This window comes from Suricata suricatta, chromosome 1 (assembly GCF_006229205.1).
Source record: "Suricata suricatta isolate VVHF042 chromosome 1, meerkat_22Aug2017_6uvM2_HiC, whole genome shotgun sequence".
NCBI lineage: Eukaryota > Metazoa > Chordata > Mammalia > Carnivora > Herpestidae > Suricata > Suricata suricatta.
The window spans coordinates 136,693,575-136,711,848 of record NC_043700.1 but is presented as its reverse complement, the minus strand read 5'-3'; the positions used below and the strand labels follow the sequence as shown (position 1 = coordinate 136,711,848).

At 42.8% G+C, this 18,274-nt stretch overlaps 1 protein-coding gene across 1 annotated transcript in view; it reads left to right on the top strand.

The window, feature by feature from the left end:
• PARM1 (prostate androgen-regulated mucin-like protein 1) overlaps positions 1-18,274 on the top strand; it is a 106,847-nt gene that overhangs the window by 14,483 nt on the left and 74,090 nt on the right. The window lies entirely within an intron of this gene.

Here is an 18,274-nt window from a genome sequence, read left to right as displayed (position 1 = left end):
TCCTGCAAGCTCCAAGTTCCCATTCAGTTGTTCGCTTACGTTACCCCTTTAGCCTTCCGGCCTTTGGAGAGCAGAGATGCTGTCTTAGCTTCCCATCCCCCGCCCAGGTACGAGTGTACACATGGTAGGTGCTCAGGACTTCCTGAACTGAACTGAGGAATCTGAAACTCAGAGGTGGAGACCCAAGATCTCACAGCTCCTTAGTGGCTGAGCTTAGACTACGAATCTCATGTTTGTAGGAAGAGAAGTCCCCTGACTTCAAAAACTCCAAAGCCCCTTCCTCATGGTTCGCCAGCACTCCTCCACTTGAGAGTTAGGATTAAAGGCTTCATAATCTCTGAAAGAAGTAAACCATTGGGGTGCCTGGGTGGCTCAGTTGGTTAATTGTCCAACTCTTGGTTTCAGCTCAGGTCATGGTCTTGGGGTTTGAGTTCGAGCCCTGCATGGGGCTCTGCACTGACAGTGTGGAGACTGCTTAGGATTCTTTCTCTCCCTCTCTCTCTGCCCCTCCCCTGCTCATGCTCTCTTTCTCCCTCTCTCTTTCTCTCAAAATAAAAAATAAGCTTTAAAAACAAAAGTAACGCGTTAATTTATTGCCGTGGATTGGCACATAGTAAGGCATAGAGCCTCCAGTGGCCTGTAGGACCAAAGCGTTTTAGGAGTGGAGAGTGGCCTGGGAGCTGGGACAGCTCCTGGGTAAGGAGCTGCACAGTGAGAGACACCATGAATGCACAGGACATGAAAAGGCCCCAGGGGAAGCACAGAAAAGAGAGGGGATCCGGTTAGCCTGCTTCACAGGATCACACAGCTGCTCGTGAAATTTGGGAAGGAATTGGAATCACTTTGCAAACAAGCACGCTGTCTTTGGACAGCCACCCGTAGCAGCACATATTTATGAGATAAAATTTCACTCTAGCTGGATTCTAGAGAATCCAATGAAGATTGTCCTTTAAAGGATTTACAGGTAGAGGTATTCAAAAGAAAGTGTGCCCTCCCGGGTAGAAAAAAAAACTGGCTCCTGTGTTCTCAGTCAGCCAGCAGCAGAAGATGCCAGTAAGTGTCCGATACCCAAACATTATTCCCTCCATTCCGCTGCAAACCTCGGGCTCCCTTGGACTGTGCCAAACTGCCAAGTTTGAGATAAATATAGATTAGCTATTGTCTTAGTTTCCTAGGGCTGTCATAGCAAATTACTGCAAACTTGGATGGCTTAAAACAACAGAAATGTATTCTCTCACTGTTCTGGAAGCTGGAAGTTTGAAATGAAGGTTTCAGCAGGGCCAGGCTCCCTCTGAAGCCTCAACGGGAGGACCCTTCCTCGCCTCTTCCAGCTCCTGGGAACCCCGGGCATTCCTTGGCTTGTGGAAGCATGAGCTTCATTCTCTGCCTCTGTCTTCACGTGACCTTCTTCCCTCTGAGTCTGTGTCCAGATTCCCTTTCACGAGGACACCAGTTATTCAGTCATATTGGATTAGGGCCAACCCTCAACCAGTATGCCCTCATCTTAATTTGATTATATCTTCCACGACCAGATTTCCAACTAAGGTCACTTCACAGGTGCCTAGGGGTCAGGGCTTCAGTATACCTTTTTGCCAGCACCCAGTTCAACCCATGCGAGCTGTATTATTGTCACATCTAGGCCACGTTCATGAAAGCCCCCCCCATAAAGGAAGCAAGCAATGATTTAGTCAACTGTAAGTTAACTTTTATTTAAGATAGCAGCTACAGGCACTTCAAGTATTTTTTACTTTACTTCTTTACTTTATAATTTTTTTATTGCCCTTGATTGTAGAGCTCTGGTTGAGACCATTTAAATCAGGTGCTTCTTCTTTTTTTAAATTTTTTTATGTACTTATTTTATTTTGAGAGAGAGAGACAGAGAGTGAGTGGGGGAGGGGCAGAGAGAGAGGGAGACACAGAATCTGAAGCAGGCTCTAGTCTCTGAGCTGTCAGCACAGAGCCTGACGTGGGGCTCCAACCCACAGTTTGTGAGATCATGACCTGATTCGAAGTTGGGTGCTTAAGTGACTGAGGCACCCAGGCACCCCTAAATCAGGTGTCTCTTAGGCAGAGTGCTGTGGGCATTTGGAGGGGACGCAGCACACAGAGATCACATCACTGGTCCCTGACCACTAAATAAACAGAAGTACCCTACAGACATGTGACAACAAAGATAAAATAAAAATGGGGGGGAGGAGAAGGGAGGGAGGGAGATGTCTTCACATATTTCTAAACTTATCAGCCTCATTGAAAACCAATGGTCTAAATTAATGAGATTTTTAATGACTCTCCTTAGATCACAGAACGGGTTGCATTAAGCAATAGCAATTCTGCTTATGCAGTCAGCTTAACTTTGAGAGTACTCTAGATGCTTCAGGAACGTTCTAAAATTGGCATGGCTTGTAGCATGTATGCTTTTTGGGAGACACAGGGCAAATATGGTGGCATTGTTTCACTCCTTCTCTACCACTTTTAATACTATATTTTTTTCAACCTTAGCCTGAAGTAGATTCAGGAAAAGAATAGTAAGAGCAGAAAGTAACAGGGGATGAAAGAAACCTCTGCTCTCTTTTAGTGTAGCTTGTTGCTTGTAGGGTATGGTGCCTTTCCTCTGGGTGCAGAGAAAGCATGATCTGCTCCCTAAAAAAAGTCTCTTTTCCCCTTTCTGTGTAATGTATTATTGGATGTGGGACATAGGAGGTCAGAGGAATCTTTTGTGGGAAACTTTAGAAATTGTGCTATTCGAGAATAGTATATTTCTATCTGCCAGTGTGTGTGTGTGTGTGTGTGTGTGTGTGTGTGTGTGTGTGTGTGTTAGAGAGAGAGAGAGAGAGAGAGAGAGAGACATGTATATGTGTATTTGTGGGTGGAATGTGTTTCCCTCCTTTCTTAACTGAATCCTCCTTTAAAAATAATTAGAAGAATTTAAAAAGGAGGAGACCAGGTAACATGAGAAAGGATGCCTTTTTCAGGGAAAATTAATATTCAGTGGATTCATGCATTTTTTGTAATATCTAAAGTTCAACTCTTCCTCTCCATAAAAAGCTGGATAATCTATATATTCTATAGCTATGATCATATACATCCACATCTTCTGATTAGGAACTAGGATATTAATTAGGTCGGACATGGACATCCTTTTGGTTCTATAGCTACCTCGTCAATGTTGTTTTGGAATTACAGCTTTCCTTATAAGTCAGAGTGAGAATCAACATTTGAAAGTCTTTTCTCTGGAAAAAATACAATTTCTCTTACAGGAGATTTAATTGCTTAGATATTTTTGCTTATATAGGCAAGAGAAATATTCCATGGAAAGTGAGAGGTCTACTGTGTGGAGTCTATTGATTTGGGTTATTCTCAAAGGAATAAAAAAAATTTTTTTAAGCCATAAACAAAGCTCCTTGATACAACTGAGTCCATGCTGAGATAAATAGTTACAAAGCAAAAGAACAGCCTCATTATATTTTTAAAATCCCAGGGAGAGCCATTGTTTTGCCAAAGCAATGTGGTCAAACAGCCTGGGACCCAATATCAGTGCCCAGGAGACTAGGAGTAAAGAGCTTTAGAAGCTTTGAATTTTTTTTTCTAAAACAATTAAGATTAAAGGAGTTAATCAGGAAATCTGAGGTTATATCAGGGTTGAGCGAGTCGACCAGCTCATGTATCTGTTTTGGGGCACATGCTTGGGATGACCAAACTTTTCCATGGAAGATTGTTCTTTATGATAATTCTTCCAGAATGAAAGGAGTGACAAGAAACATTAAAGTTCGAAAAGCAATCCCCACCACCGACATCTGAGAACACCCTGGCCTCTCCAGAGACATCAGACCAAGGAAAGCATCTGCCACCTGGGGCTCAAACCCTGAAGGGCCTGACGGGAAGAGGAAGCAAAGTGGGTCAAGTCTAGCAAAACAGTTTGTCTCCCTTGGCAAGTCAAGCTGGCCAGTTTGGAGACTACCAGTTCTATCGTGACTGGCCTAGCCACCTCACCCCCTCCTCTCCAAGTGTGGCATGGCAGCTGCTTGAGACTACACGACACTTGAGGCAAAGCTAGGAGCAGATCTGGAATATGACCTCTGAAGCTCTAAGCCTCAATCCCCATGATAAATTCTTCTCGGAACTGGTGGGAAGAGATCACTTACTATTGATGCAAGAACTACCCCGGAAAAATTAAAAGGCTTCTGAGAGGGGGTATGAAGGGGCGGGAATTCTAGAGAAAAAGACTCAGTTTCTCTTTGACTTCATTGTTGTTGGGTTTCTAGGAAGACATAGAAAACTTGAACTAGAGACACAAGGTTCACTGGCATGAGCCAAGTGGTACTTCACCAGGTCTGTACTAGCCAAGGTGACCTCATTAATCTTCTATCTGAATCTGTGCCTCTTCTGGTCAAACTATCAACAACAGCAGCTTGGATTTAGAAGAACATCTATGTTCCTTGCTTACTGCAAAGGGTTTTTTTCCTTCTATTTTTTTTTTAAATTCCAGGGTAGATAGTATACCATGTTATATTAGTTTTGGGTGTACAATATAGTGATTCGGTAATTCTGTACATTATTCAGTGTTCGTCACAATAAGTGTGCTCTTTAATCCCCATCCCCTATCTCCCCCAGCCTTCCACCCACCTCCCCTCTGGCAACCATCAGTTCTCTATAGTTAAAACTCGGTTTCTTGGTTTGTCTTTTTTATTCTGTTTGTCTTATTTCTCATATTCCACATTCGAGTGAAATCATATGGTATTTTTCTTTTTCTGACTGGTTTATTTCACTTGGCAGTATATGCTCTAAATAATCCATGTGGTTGCAAATTGCAAGATTTCATTCTTTTTTATGGATGAGTAATATTTCATATATTCATATACCATCTCTTCTTTATCCATTCATCAGTTGATGTACACTGGAGCTGCTTGCATAATTGGCTATGGTAAAGAATGCTGCAATAAACATAGGCGTGAATATAACTTTTTGAATTAGTGTTTTCAGTTTCTTTGGGTAAATACCCAGTAGTGTGGAATTACTGGATCATATGGTAGTTCTATTTTTAACTTTTTGCGGAACCTCTATACTCTTTTTCACCAATGGTTGCACTGGTTTGCATTCCCACCAATAGGACATGAGGGTTCCTTTTTGTCCACATCCTCGCCAACACTTGTTTCTTGTGTTTTTTATTTTAGCCATTCTGACAATGTGAAGTAATATCTCCCTGTGGTTTTGATTTGCATTTTGCTGAGGATGAGTGATGTCGAGCATCTTTTCATGTGTCTGTTGGACATCTGTAAATCTTCTTGTGAGAGATGTCTGTTCATGTCTTTTGCCCATTTTAATTAGATGATCTGTTTTTTAGGCGTTAAGGTGTATATGTTTTTTATATATTTTGGATGCTAACCCTTTGTCAGATATATCATTTGCAAATACCTTCTTCCACTAAGTAGGTTGTCTTTTACACACTATGAGGTTTTTAACAACCCAAATTTGACATGTGTTTTGACTCGTAATGTCCGGCCGAAAAATGCTATTTTGAAACTACACAACAAGAAATATATAGATTAGACTTTGCTGTAAACTCAATATTCTAAACCAGCTAATTTGCTGTTCACTTGTGACACTGATGGTATGTTCTAGCATGATGTTGAGAAAACACGAACCAGTCCCACTGCACTGCAAGAGAGAAATTTCTACTGGTTGTGATGACAGTGAATAAGTAACAGGCACCAAATTCCCACCTCAGGGGGGTGTTAGCCCTTAGCACCTGGACTCCTTAATGTGAAAATTATATTGTTCACAAATTTTCTTGATTTTATTTTTATAAAGATCCACATTTTTAGCATCAGACGCATTCACCAACACTCGATTCTTCTTTTTGATGAGGAATCTGGCAATTATCTATATGCATTTAGCTAGATGCTATGTAAATTCAGAAAGTCTGATTAATAGGTAGATCAAAATGCATCTAAGGATTTAGGTTTAAGCCCTGGGGATAAAGTATCCTTCTAAAAGCATTAGCAGTTTGACTTTAAATGGGACATTGGATTAATTCAGTCTATACTTCCTTGCTACACAGCATCATTTCAAGGTATAAATTCAATTTATGGTATGGAAAATGGATGAGATATGCATAAGCTTGTCTTGATTTAACAGGGATGACAAATTAAATGTTTGGGTAAATAAAATATTCCAAATAACGGAGCTTTCTCTACATAATATGAGTGGTCAGTTCTTAAAAATGGAAGAACAATGTATTTAAACTATATTTAACATTTGTGGCAAGGTCCCTGATAAGTGCCCTGCCTCCATGTATCATCTGTTAAGTCAGAGTCTTAAATGACATGACCTTTGGTATCTGCTCTTTATGATCTACAATAGATTCTCAACGTCTATGAAAACCTACATGGTCTATAAATGGCCACCAGGAAGTCCATAAAACTCCTAAAGTTGTACCTAACATTGCATGTATGTACTCATGTGTCCATTTGGGGCGTGGGGAGATCCATTGATTGAATCTGGTACTCGAACTCTGGGTCCTTAAGAAGGTTAAGAGCATCTGATATTCATTCTGTGATTAATTTTACACTTACGTGATTGATTCTTTCTTCGAAAATACCCTATGGCTCCTCGGGATGGCCTGGTGCTAGAGGATGTCCTTATACTAGCAGTAGTGCTGGCTCAAGTTTACCCAGGTTATAGCCTCCAACGTGCAGACTGCTCTTGGATGCATCCTCATCACCCTCTGATCACCCACAAGGTAGAGATTGTCCTTGCAGTGACAGATAAGGAAATCATTGTGGGTGGGGGGCAGAATGGTTCAGAGATGGGTCACTGAGGTGGTGGGTCAGCCCTGGGAGTGAGTCATGGGTGTTTTAACTTCCTACTTTTGTGCTCTTTCCGTTACCATCTGTTTTGTAGAATGCCACATTTTCATGCACAGGTTAATATGTTGGAAATCATGTATGTTAGTTGAAGTCCTTAATCTCTAAGCTTCCCAATACCTGATCCAAAAAGATTCAGACTACTGGCAACTATGACTTTCCATTTAAAAATGGAAAATACTGGGGCACCTGGGTGGCTCAGCTGATTTAGCAGCCGACTTCAGCTCAGGTCATGATCTTATGGTTCATGAGTTCGAGCCCCACATGGGGCTCACTGCTGTCAGTATGGAACCTGCTTTGGATCCTCTTCCTCTCCACCCCTCCTCCCCACCCTCTTCACTTGTGCTCGCTTGTTCTCTCTCCCTCTCTCTCTCTCTCTCTCTCTCTCTCAAAAATAATAAATAAACACTTAAAAAAACTTTAAAAATGGAAAATACTGCCCTAAGCATATAGTTCTTCAGGCTCCTGCTCCTTAAATTCTAAGAAAAAATTCAAATAGCACCTGGTGGTTTCCACAGAGCTTTCAGATGCAAAATGACACTGGATCCTCACAAGCTTTTGGCAGTGGCCCATATCCCCATTGTATAGATGAGAAAAAATAAGACTCATAGAAGTGAAGCAACATGTCCAAAGTCACAGTGAAAGGAGCAGAGCCAAAACTCAGTGCTGCCCTCACCACTCCAACTTTTCACCTTCTCAAGGTACCACAGCTGTGTCTACAGTGCTCTTCGGGCGTTGAAAGTAGGGGAGGGGTGCATAGGATGGGAAACACATTGTCACGTGACAACATAGGTGAAAACGTGAGGCCACGTTTGCATAGACCCATGCAATTCTTTCTGCAAAAGAAATTCCATGGCAGGATCGACAGTGCAACTTCCCTGGAGTCTAGATTTGAAGAATTTTTCTAGAAGTTCAGAGTCTTCCACTATAAAGCAAGCAAAGAACAAATATATCTCTCTGGCCAGCAAGAAAACTACTGAGACTGAAATCCTCCCCAGTTCTAAATGCAGCCTACAACTTTATACAGAAAGATTTTTTTCTTTCCATCAGAATACCTAGCCTACTTCAAAGGAAGGGAACCACAATAAAGATTTAGGACGAGAAAGGCTACGGTTGCTCCCTGTATCTTATGGGCTTTTTGCAAATTCCATAGAACTGAAGCCTGATGATTGTTCTATTATCTTTTGCCAACATTAAACCTTTATCCTAAGTAGTTCTATGACATTAAGTGGCTAGCAGAGATATTTTTATGAGCAGGCTGTGCTGAAGGTACATTAAAATGCACTGGGAGATGCATGACTTACGTATTTTGATTTTGATTTCTAAAAGATATCAGCTGGGCATAGATGTATAAAATAATGGAGAGCATTTGCCAGAACCACTCAAGTTCAGCTAGTAGTAAAGGAGCAGCTGAGATAAGTTCTCACTCCAGATCTGCAAAGAACTTGGGTTTGGGGCCCATGACCCTGCTTTTGAACTCCGACTCAGCCACTTAGCAGACAAGGGAAGGGGGAGCTAACATTAAATCTAATAAGGTGCCAGATGTCGTGTTAGGCACTTTACAGACATTTTCTTGTCTGGCTCTGTGGCCACTTTGGAAGGTGGGTACTACTGGTCTCTATTTCCAAATTAGAAAACAGAGTTGAGATCCAAAAATGTGTCCCCAACCAAAGAACTAGTGATGCTCAAATTTGAACCCAGTTCTCTCTGCCAGTAAGCTCTTGCTCTTTCAATTAATCATTGCTTTCTTGGCTTCAGTATCTCCATCTGTAAAATGTGATCATTCAGTATACCTTCTTGCACTGTTGGATTACAAGAGATTAATTTACCCAGAACAATACACAGGAGGTCTTCATAAATAGCATTTCTTTTTTTTAATGTTTATTTATTTTTGAGGAGGCAGGGCAGACAGAGAGGAAGACACAGAATCTGAAGCAAGTTCCAGGCTCCAAGCTGTCAACAGAAACACAGGGCTCGAACCCGCAAACCCATGAGATCATGACCTGAGCTGACATAGCACGCTCAATCAACTGAGCCACCCAAGCTCCCTGAAATAACATTTCTCTTCCTACACTTCGTTCTGTTGATATTTCTGATTCTGTTTTTGTTTGTTAAGTCAGTCAATTAGGGTTTTTGTTTTGTTTTGTTTTTAGGACTTGGACCTACCTCAGCTGTTTTTGAAAATGAGTGAATGAATGAATGAATGAATGAATGAATGAATACAGTTGCCTGTATGACTTTAGAGGACGGGAAGGGCAGGGAGGAAGAACTTTCTGTTCTCCTGTTTTCTCTCAAGAGCAAAAAATTACAGGGCAGGGAGCAAGGTAGCACAGTTCTGCTCCTGGGGAAAATGTGTAGGGTTTACCGGGTATCTTGTTAACTGGGCACGGAGGCCCTTTTGAATAACCTCGGCGTCCTTCATAAAGCAGCCGCAGGCCGTCCTGTTGCTCTGGGGAGGGACTGAAGCAAGACAGTGGCCAAGCTGCACCTGATGGGACTGCGGTATTTCTGGGCAGCCTCTGACACTGTCAGCAGTTAGTCCAGAGCGCTGCCTGGGCCTGGTGCGTGGTGGAAAATTCGGGCGGAACTTCAGAACTGGTAGGAAGCAGCAACATTTCCTTGCCTATAAATGACAGCCTGCTTGTAGAGAGATCTGTCTCCAAAATAATGTCCATTTGGGTGTGTATATATGTATTTAACTTTACTCCCTGCCTTGAGGCCCCACAGCCCTCTGCTTGCAGATAATGAATGCATCTACACTCCAAGTCCGAGGGAAAATGGAAAGCATCTAGACATGCGGGAGTTGTTGGAAAAGGTGGTGACTCTTAATCTAAGAAAAATACTTGGGTTTTTTCTGTTCAGCAAACACTGACTCAGCACCTTTTGTGAATTGAGGATATATAAAACTTATTGAGGCACAGTCTTAATCTTGAATGCACTACAATCTGATAGGAGACCAGACTTGCAGACAGATAACATAACAGAGCCTGAGTGTAGTGGAAACCCAGAGCGGTTAGGGCAACGATTTTGCCTGATGGAGAAGTGATATCTCAGTTAGGTATATATTTTTTAATGTTTTTATTTATTTGTGAGAGACAGAGACAGAGCACAAGTTGGGGAGGGGAAGAGAGGGAGGGAGACACAGAATCTGAAGCACTCTGAGTTGTCATCACAGAGCCTGACATGGGACTCAAACTCACGAACTTCAAGATCATGACCTGAGCTGAAGTCAGACACTTAACCAGCTGAGCCACCCAGGCACCCCATATCTGAGTTAGTTTTTTAAAAGATAAATAAGTTGCCCAGCAAAGGAGGAAAGGAGAGGGAGGGCATTCTACACACAGCATGTGGAAAGGCCCAGCGTCCACCACGGGAGAGACTGTGCGGAGACCAAGGGGCTTGGTTATAAGACAGTGAGACCAGAGAACCAGTTTAGGGCTGGGGTGAAAACATCGGGGGCTCTGGATTCTGACTGTCAGTGGGCAATAGTAGTGTTCAATAAAAGTCAACTCTTAGTAGTATTTGTGGTAGCATTAGTTAATTTTACAATAAAGTCAATAATTAAGAACATGAATAGTGTTCACATTAGACTCTTTTAAGAGTCCATTTTAAAGGGAAAGTTCTAGAACAGTGCTGTCCAATAAAACTTTCTGTCATGATGGAAATGTTCTCTTTCTGCACTAGCCATTATCTGCACCTGGCTATTGAACATTTGAAATGTGACCAGTGCAACTGAGAAACTACAGTTTTCATTTCATTGTTTTGAATGCAAATGGCCACACGTGCCTAGTGACTATTACGTTAGACAGTGGAGATATAGCATCAAGGAATTGTAAAAGATTCAGATTATCAAGACCTTAGAGATTGATACAAACATTCTTCAGACTCCCCCTTCGCTGCACCATTATATAAATGTGACGATAGAGGCTCAGAGAAGGAATTGACTTGCCCAGGGTCACATGGATAGTTAATGACAAACAGTGCTAGAACCCAGCAGGTCTCTTTGCTCCCTGGCCAAGGCTCTTACTATCCTGAAGTTTGGCTGGATTCTCCTTTCCTCTCTAGAAAGTTCCTGTTGCATAAGCATTGTGGGTTCTGATGTCCCCTTGAGCCACCTCTCCTTCCCCCACCATAAACATTTCTGCTCCTTTTGTTTCTCACATACATGCTGCACTCAGTAGATTCCCAATAATCCATAACTCACTGACAGATGTTTTAGCCCTGGTTTTGGCAAATGCTAATGGGAGCATTACATGTACAAGATGCTGAGCACCATTGTTTTCGTAGCTAGTGCTTTCGTTGTCGTTGTTCTACTAATACTGTTTTTTTGTGGCTTTGCCTGGTCGTTAACCAAACCGTCAACAGAAATATGGACCTTTTTATACTATTTACAAAATGTAAGCCCAAATTACCATTAGAAAATTGAGGCTATTGAATGATGTGGCAGAGTCATTGCTTAAGGAGAATGATAGGGTGTAGGCACAAGTCTCTGCAACACCCAAGGTAGGTTGTCGTCCTTGAAATCAGAGGCAGGCATGCTCAGGGGACTAGCCTGGTGCCCAGTCTACAAATGTAGTTCTTTCCTTCTCCTGAGAAAGGAGCGTCTGAATCAGACCCTGGTTAGGAAAAGCATGTGGAGTTGGGGAGCTGACCTTAGGGTTTGCTGCCTTGCTCTCCTTCCAGAGATGTGGGTGTGTGTGCAGGGCAGTGTGGTTGGCTGAGGGAGGTGGAGACAGATTGGTTAGCATTTATTCCTAGTTCATACAGAGCTCTTCTATGAAGTGAAGGAGGTACTTAATTCCTGCCCCCCATGAGCACTTTGCACACACCTTCCTGGGAGGGCAGCATTCACAACCTTGAACATGGTCTTAACCTGGCCCTGAATGATTGCTGAGATCATAAGGGTCTCTATGCTCCAGACACACTGTCCTCTGCAGTTTCTAGAACATTTCAGCAGGCCCTCCATTTTGCCTGAACTGTGCTTTTCATAGTCAGCTTAACTAACTTGATTTATCCCCCAGGTCCTGTCCCTATAAATGTTACTTCTCCAGAGAGGCATTCCCTGATCCCTGCTTCCAGAAAGTAAATCTGCTGCTCCTGAACTCTGCAAATCTCTCTCCCTCCCTCTCTCTCTCTCTCTCCCTCTCTTTTACCCACACACACACAAAGTAGGCTTTACTGCATCCTTCCTTGATGCTTTCATTATGATTCTTATCATAGCTTGAAAGGAGTTTATTTTTTTTAACATTTATTTATTTATTTTGAGAGAGAGAGTGGTGGGAGGGTAAGGGCAGAGAGAGAGAGAGAGAGAGAGAGACAGAGAGAGAGAGAGAGAGAGTCTGAAGCAGGCTCCATGCCCAACACGAACGCAACATGGGGCTTTATCTCATGACAGTGAAATTGTGACCTGAGATGAAATCAAAAATTGAATGCTTAATCGACTGAGCCACCCGGGTGCCCAAAAATTAGTTTATTTTTATGATTATTTGATCTCTCCTTAGACTATATATTCTTTAAAGGTAGGGATTATATCTGTTTTATTTACTATGTGTTTCTAGGGTCTAGTCCATTCCCAGACATGTTGTAGGAGCTTAGAAAACATCTGTTGAATTAAAACCTAAAGAAATAAGAATTGCATTAAGGGCAGGGACTACCTAATTTAACAGCTGAACATAAGGAATAACTTTTTTGTTGAGTGATGGAATGAATGATTTAATGGCCTGACCTTGTGTCCTCTCCTCCTGGAATTTAGGGGTAGTCTTGCCTGATGATTATTTGGGACATGGAGAGGAACGGGTGAGTGCAAACATGTAAAGCAAACTAATGAGTGAATTTGGGATTGCCTTGTGTGCGTGACTGTGAAGAAAGGCAGTTTTGAACCTTTAGGCAAAATAAGTTTCTACTCACCCAGCCTGCCCCCCAGATCCATGGCCAAGACAATTGACTTCAACTCTCCAGTTCATCTGACCTGGGTGGACTCTATGGTGAAGTCATTTTTGCCTACTAGATTATGAGTAGAAAAGATTTTAATAAACTTCCTTATGTAAGAGAAAAAAATTGTGACTGGAAAAAATGATTTCTTATCACCTATCCCTAGGTGACTTTTGTGCAAATGGGTCTTCAGGATGGCCTTTGTTGAGCCAGAAGGTAGGGGTACAGATGTGTAAGAAGGGATTTGGGGGGTTGTGGGGTGCAGATGGATTGAGTTGCCGGCTCCAGAGGCTGTCTGGGCACACACAGAGGCTGCACGAGCTGACCTGCCTGGGTAAGAGGGAACACTGATGTTAGTGAGGATGTCCGTCACCTTGCGCTCTGTCATATGCCAGGCATTGTTCTTCTCCTCCACTGTGAAGCCTCCAGTAAACTTTCTCACTAATGTTTCGTGTAGCGGGTTTCCCTGTGGACAGCTTTGGAATGTGAAGAGTTGTGCTCTAAAATTAATGAGCAAAAACTGCCAACTTTGTGATACTCCAAATAATCAGAATAATCACAAAAACATGACCACGCAATGAAAAGGACACTTCACTCTGTGATATTCTTTCTAAAACTCCGTAACCTCAGTCTGATGAGAAAAACATTGGGTCAACTCGGACTGGGGGACATTCTTCTGGACACCAGGCCAGTATTCCTGAAGGCTGTCACAAGGATGAGAACAAGGAGAGGCTGAAAAGCTGTCACAGACCACAGGACTCTGGGGAGACGTGAAAATTAAATGTGGTGTTGGACCTAGGCCAGATCCTGGAACAGAAAGAGGCCATTATTGGAACACCTGATAAAATCTGAAGAAAGTCTAATTAAAAAATAATTTTAATTAAATTTAAATTTTTCATTAATAGTAATGTAATGATAATGTCTTAGTTTTGACAAAAGTGAGGTGATAACAATGGGGAAAACTAGGAAGGGATATGAGGCAACTCTCTGTAGTCTCACTGCAATTTTTCTGTAGATCTAAACTTATTCCAAAATAAACAGTTGATTGAAGGTAAAGCCTCAGAACTAAAATAGCAAGTGTTTTCTATAAATCTAAAATTATTCCAAAATAAACAGTTTATTTAAAGATAAAGCCTTAGAGCTAAAATACTCAGTGTTGGCTCTTTGTTAAACTAGTAGGGGAGGCAAATAAAATAAATAACTAAGGGTTTTTTTTAAGTTTATTTAAACAAAGCAGTCACACAAGGGAAAACTTAAGCTTCCTGCTAAGCAGACAGTGACATTTGTCGTCACCAAAATGCCTTGACCTTTGGGTCCTTTTGGAATATAGTCATTATTGTTAATGAAAAAATTATCCCAATGCGCATTAAAATGGTAAAGAAGGCTTTATTCAAGACTGTTGCAGTAGGTGCCAAGACTGTCGAGTTAGAGGAGAGAGCTCAGGGTCAACTCCAAATACAGCAAGGACATGTGGGTGTTTACAGCCAAGGAACAAGGTGAGGGGGCAGTGGGTGGAAAATCACTAAGAGGACACATCTACGGTTGGGGATTCTTGCTACACTGACCTCGCTGGAACTGTGGTGAAGGCCAAAGACATGATAAGTAAATGTATAAAACATCGAAGGGGAAGAAGGAGCACCTGAGAAGGTACCGAAGGTGATGAGATTTCAAAGGTGGGGGGATTCTCTCTAAACTGACTTAGCAGGATTCTTGCTGAGACAGGGCTAGGGAAGCCAGAGACAGGATGGGGAAGGGAGGGAGGGACCCGAAGATCAAGGCCTAGTTGAGAAGAGGACCCAGAGGAACCTGGCTAACATTTGGTCAAGGCGAGCCTGTATCATCATCAGTCTCGCTAATGCCATCTGATTCCGATTTGAGTGGCGCCTATGCTATCGGTATTCGCCTTCTTGACTCCTAACCAGATGCTTTGGTTACATCTATAATTTTGACATGTTGCAGACTGGGAGCAGATTCCACCTGTGACTCCGCATCCAGCATCTGGATCTTGGCTGCTGGCCTTACTGAGTTGATACTATATGAGCCAATTTCCTTCCAAATTGATTAGCTTCGGGGTCTGGAAACAGCAAGCTCTGAGGATTTGGCATGCAATTTTGCAGATGGCTTGGTACCTAGAATCCACCAGGCAGTTCTTTCCCAGAGCAGAAGTCCTTTTCCCAGTCAAAAGTCCTTATCCAGACGTAGGAACTTTGGACATAGTGCAAACACAAATCCCCTAAATCTGCCAGTTTAGGTCAAGAAGATGAACTAGGAGAGGGCCTCACATCCCTGTGCGCCACTCCAGCACATTCATTCACATGAACATAGCCAGGTGTGCGAGGCTTTGCAAACATCGATCAGCTCCGTCTCCATCTCACATTGAGTCCTGGTGTAGAATGCCCTGGTTGTTTGTCACATGCTGAGCCCGGGAGCAATGCCTCTCCATGGAAAGCCAAGTGATAAAATGAGGACAGCCAGGCAGTTTTGAGCAGAACCAGTTTTGGGGTTTGGCCTGTATTCTGACCTAAAATTATCTCCATGACAGTCCCGCTTCTCCACCTGACTTTGGCTGTGGGAACACCTTCCAGCTTCGCCTGCCGGGAGACAGACTGCTGTGGGGCACCCTCCACTGGAGGGCTCACCGGGAAGCTGGCAGAGGTTGACATTGGCACCGAGGCTGAGCGGGTGAAAACTTAGGTTCAAAGTTGTTTCTTTTCTTTCTTTCTTCTTTTTGGTTTCTGTTCCCAAAAAATGTCATAAGCTAACACATTCCAACTCTCCAAACTCCTTAAATAAATTCTGAAAGGGCATGAAAGCAGGATATAAAATCCAACCAAATCCACATCTACCTGTAAGGTCCTCTTGTTCTGCTGTTATTTCACTTGTGTTTTTTCCTGGGGGGATATTTTAATATACCAAGAAGGTGAGGCAGTGGCTAGAATACTGGGCAAAATGTACCCATTATTAGGCAGCACAGTGACAGATTGTCAGCCATTACCCCACAACATTGGATCACTGAAGTGTCCACACGGCACAGTGGATAAGGAGGCAGATGCAGGAAGAGGCTCGCAAGAAATAGTTCATTATTTCCTAGTCTTCCCAGGATTTTTTCCCTCTCTTCCTTTTCACTCTTGCAGAACTCTTTACTTTTAACGCCATCTCTGAAGCAGCTTTCAGAATAAAACTTATATATGTCTATGACTTTGTTTTCTTTTCAGCAATTTATGATATTTAAGGACAAGCCAACCGTAATTGATTTATAGCATTTGATCCCATTTCTGTTTCTCTATTTTGTCTCCTAGAAAGCAGAGGAAAATAGCTCTAAATATATCAGAAAAACTAGACATTGAACTTTCTTTCCCCCCAAATGCTACAAAGAAAATGAGAGCATTTGTCTCCAGAAAAATAAAGGAAAGGGGCTTTGCATCATTTGGAAATCAGGTTATCGAAACATCAAGTCTAGATAATTAAGTTTGTACAGGTCAGGCATTAAGAAAGTTGATTTATTCTGGTTTGATGTGCCACCCTTCTGTGGGTGCTATATTCTGTAATAAGGCTTTTGTGCTTTCTGAATTCTGTACCATCTCAACCTGAAAAAAGATTTGAAATTTTCACATGTCATACCTTGATTATTTGTCAGGGTGCACTGAAGAAGGAAAAGGAGGGAAATATAATACTGACACTGAAATGGACTGAAACTGTAATCATTTGTGAAATCATGGGGTGCCTGGGTGGCTCAGTTGGATAAGCAACCAACTCTTGATCTCAGCTCAGGCCATGATCTCACAGTTTGTGAGTTCAAGCCCTTCATCAGGCTCTGTGCTGATAGTGCAGAGCCTGCTTGGAGTTCTCTTTCCCTCTCTCTATACCCCTACCCCACTCATTCTCTCTCTCTCTCTCTCAAAATGAATAAATTTAAATTTAAGAAAAATTTTTTTAAAATATGAAATTAACTTCCCTCCTGCTGACACGGTCCTGCCGACTGTCAGGAGAAAAGGCAGTTTAGGGTCAGTTTTCTGATGTGCTTTCTTTGGCCAGTTTTGGATCCAGTTTCTTTCCTTCTTTCTTTCTTTCCTTTTTTCCTGAGCAAAAAAAGGAAATTTTCCTTTTGATAATTTACTTCTGTCTCTTCGTTACTTAAAGGTAGTGAAATACATGATGTGGTTTCATCAGACTGAATTAAACCATAAATTTGGGAGGGTGTCTAACTCATCCTAGAAATACAGGCAGACCCTGCAGGCTTTGGGTTTCTGCTCCTTCTGAGAGAAGTGGTGCTTTCCCATATTTAAGCGATGCTGTGGGGCGAAAGCAGGCTGTGCTCCTGCTACGTGATTAACGTCTGGAGCCTGAACACCCAGGTCATTCCATGGTCACCGCTCCAACCCAGAACATTTACACCTGAAACTCGGGGAATGGAGCTTGGTATTGGTAATTCTGCAACATCACCACATGCTTCCAATGTATAACGCAAGTGAAAAACCACAACTGGAAAAATACTTCTTTGTAAATAAAAATTGAAAGAAATGCCGTGGGGGACGAGAGTAGAGTGTGAGCTAGTTTGACAAAGCTGTTCATGTTCAAAACCGGAAATAACCTTCCAGGCAGAGAACAAGACTAGACTAAAGCCAGGCCTGAGGGTTACCCATGTTCGGCTGCGGTCTCTCCTTGCAGGTAGCCAGTGTCAAGGTGGCTCTGGCTTGTGCTTCTGGTGACAAGGCAGAGGGTGGGAAGGAGCCGCTGATGTTCTCCGGCTGTTCTGGCTCACTTTGAGGACCCCCCCTCCCCCGCAGAGGGATCCCAGCTCCCAGGCCCCTGTGGTCACCTTGGGGGCCCAGGGCCCCATCTTGGCAGTTAAGTAGCTTAAAAAGGGTCTGTAGGAAGGAAGTTCTGTGTGTTAGGAAGGAAAGCACAAACCTAAACTCCTACTTAACGTACAAGAAGGCACTTAAGTGCAGAGAGGAGAGCACAGCTTCCAGAATGTTGTGTTACCCAAGTTGCAGACGTGCAAACACCAGATCTGTGCCCTGGCCCCTCCCATTTTCTTCAGTGCCGGCACGTCTGCCTTCCTCCCGGCGTCCCACAGTGCCCTTCCAGAGGAAGACAAGTAGAGCAGATGGCCTCACATCTCATCCCAGGAGCCGAAGTGCCTGTCTTGCTCCTGAAAACGGCGTCTCAAGAGGGACTATATAATCGATAGTTTTCTGAGGAACCTCCACACTGTTTTCCAGAGCGGCTGCACCAGTTTACATTGCCACCAACAGTGTAAGAGGGTGCCCATCTCTCCACACCCTCTCCAACATCTATAGTCTCTTGCTTTGTTCATTTTAGCCACTCTGACTGGCGTTGCTGGGGATTTACCCAAGAGAGACAGAAATGCTGATGCATAGGAGCACATGTACCCCAATGTTCATAGCAGCAATGTCAACAATAGCCAAAACATGGAAGGAGCCCAAATGTCCATCACCTGACGAATGGATTAAGAA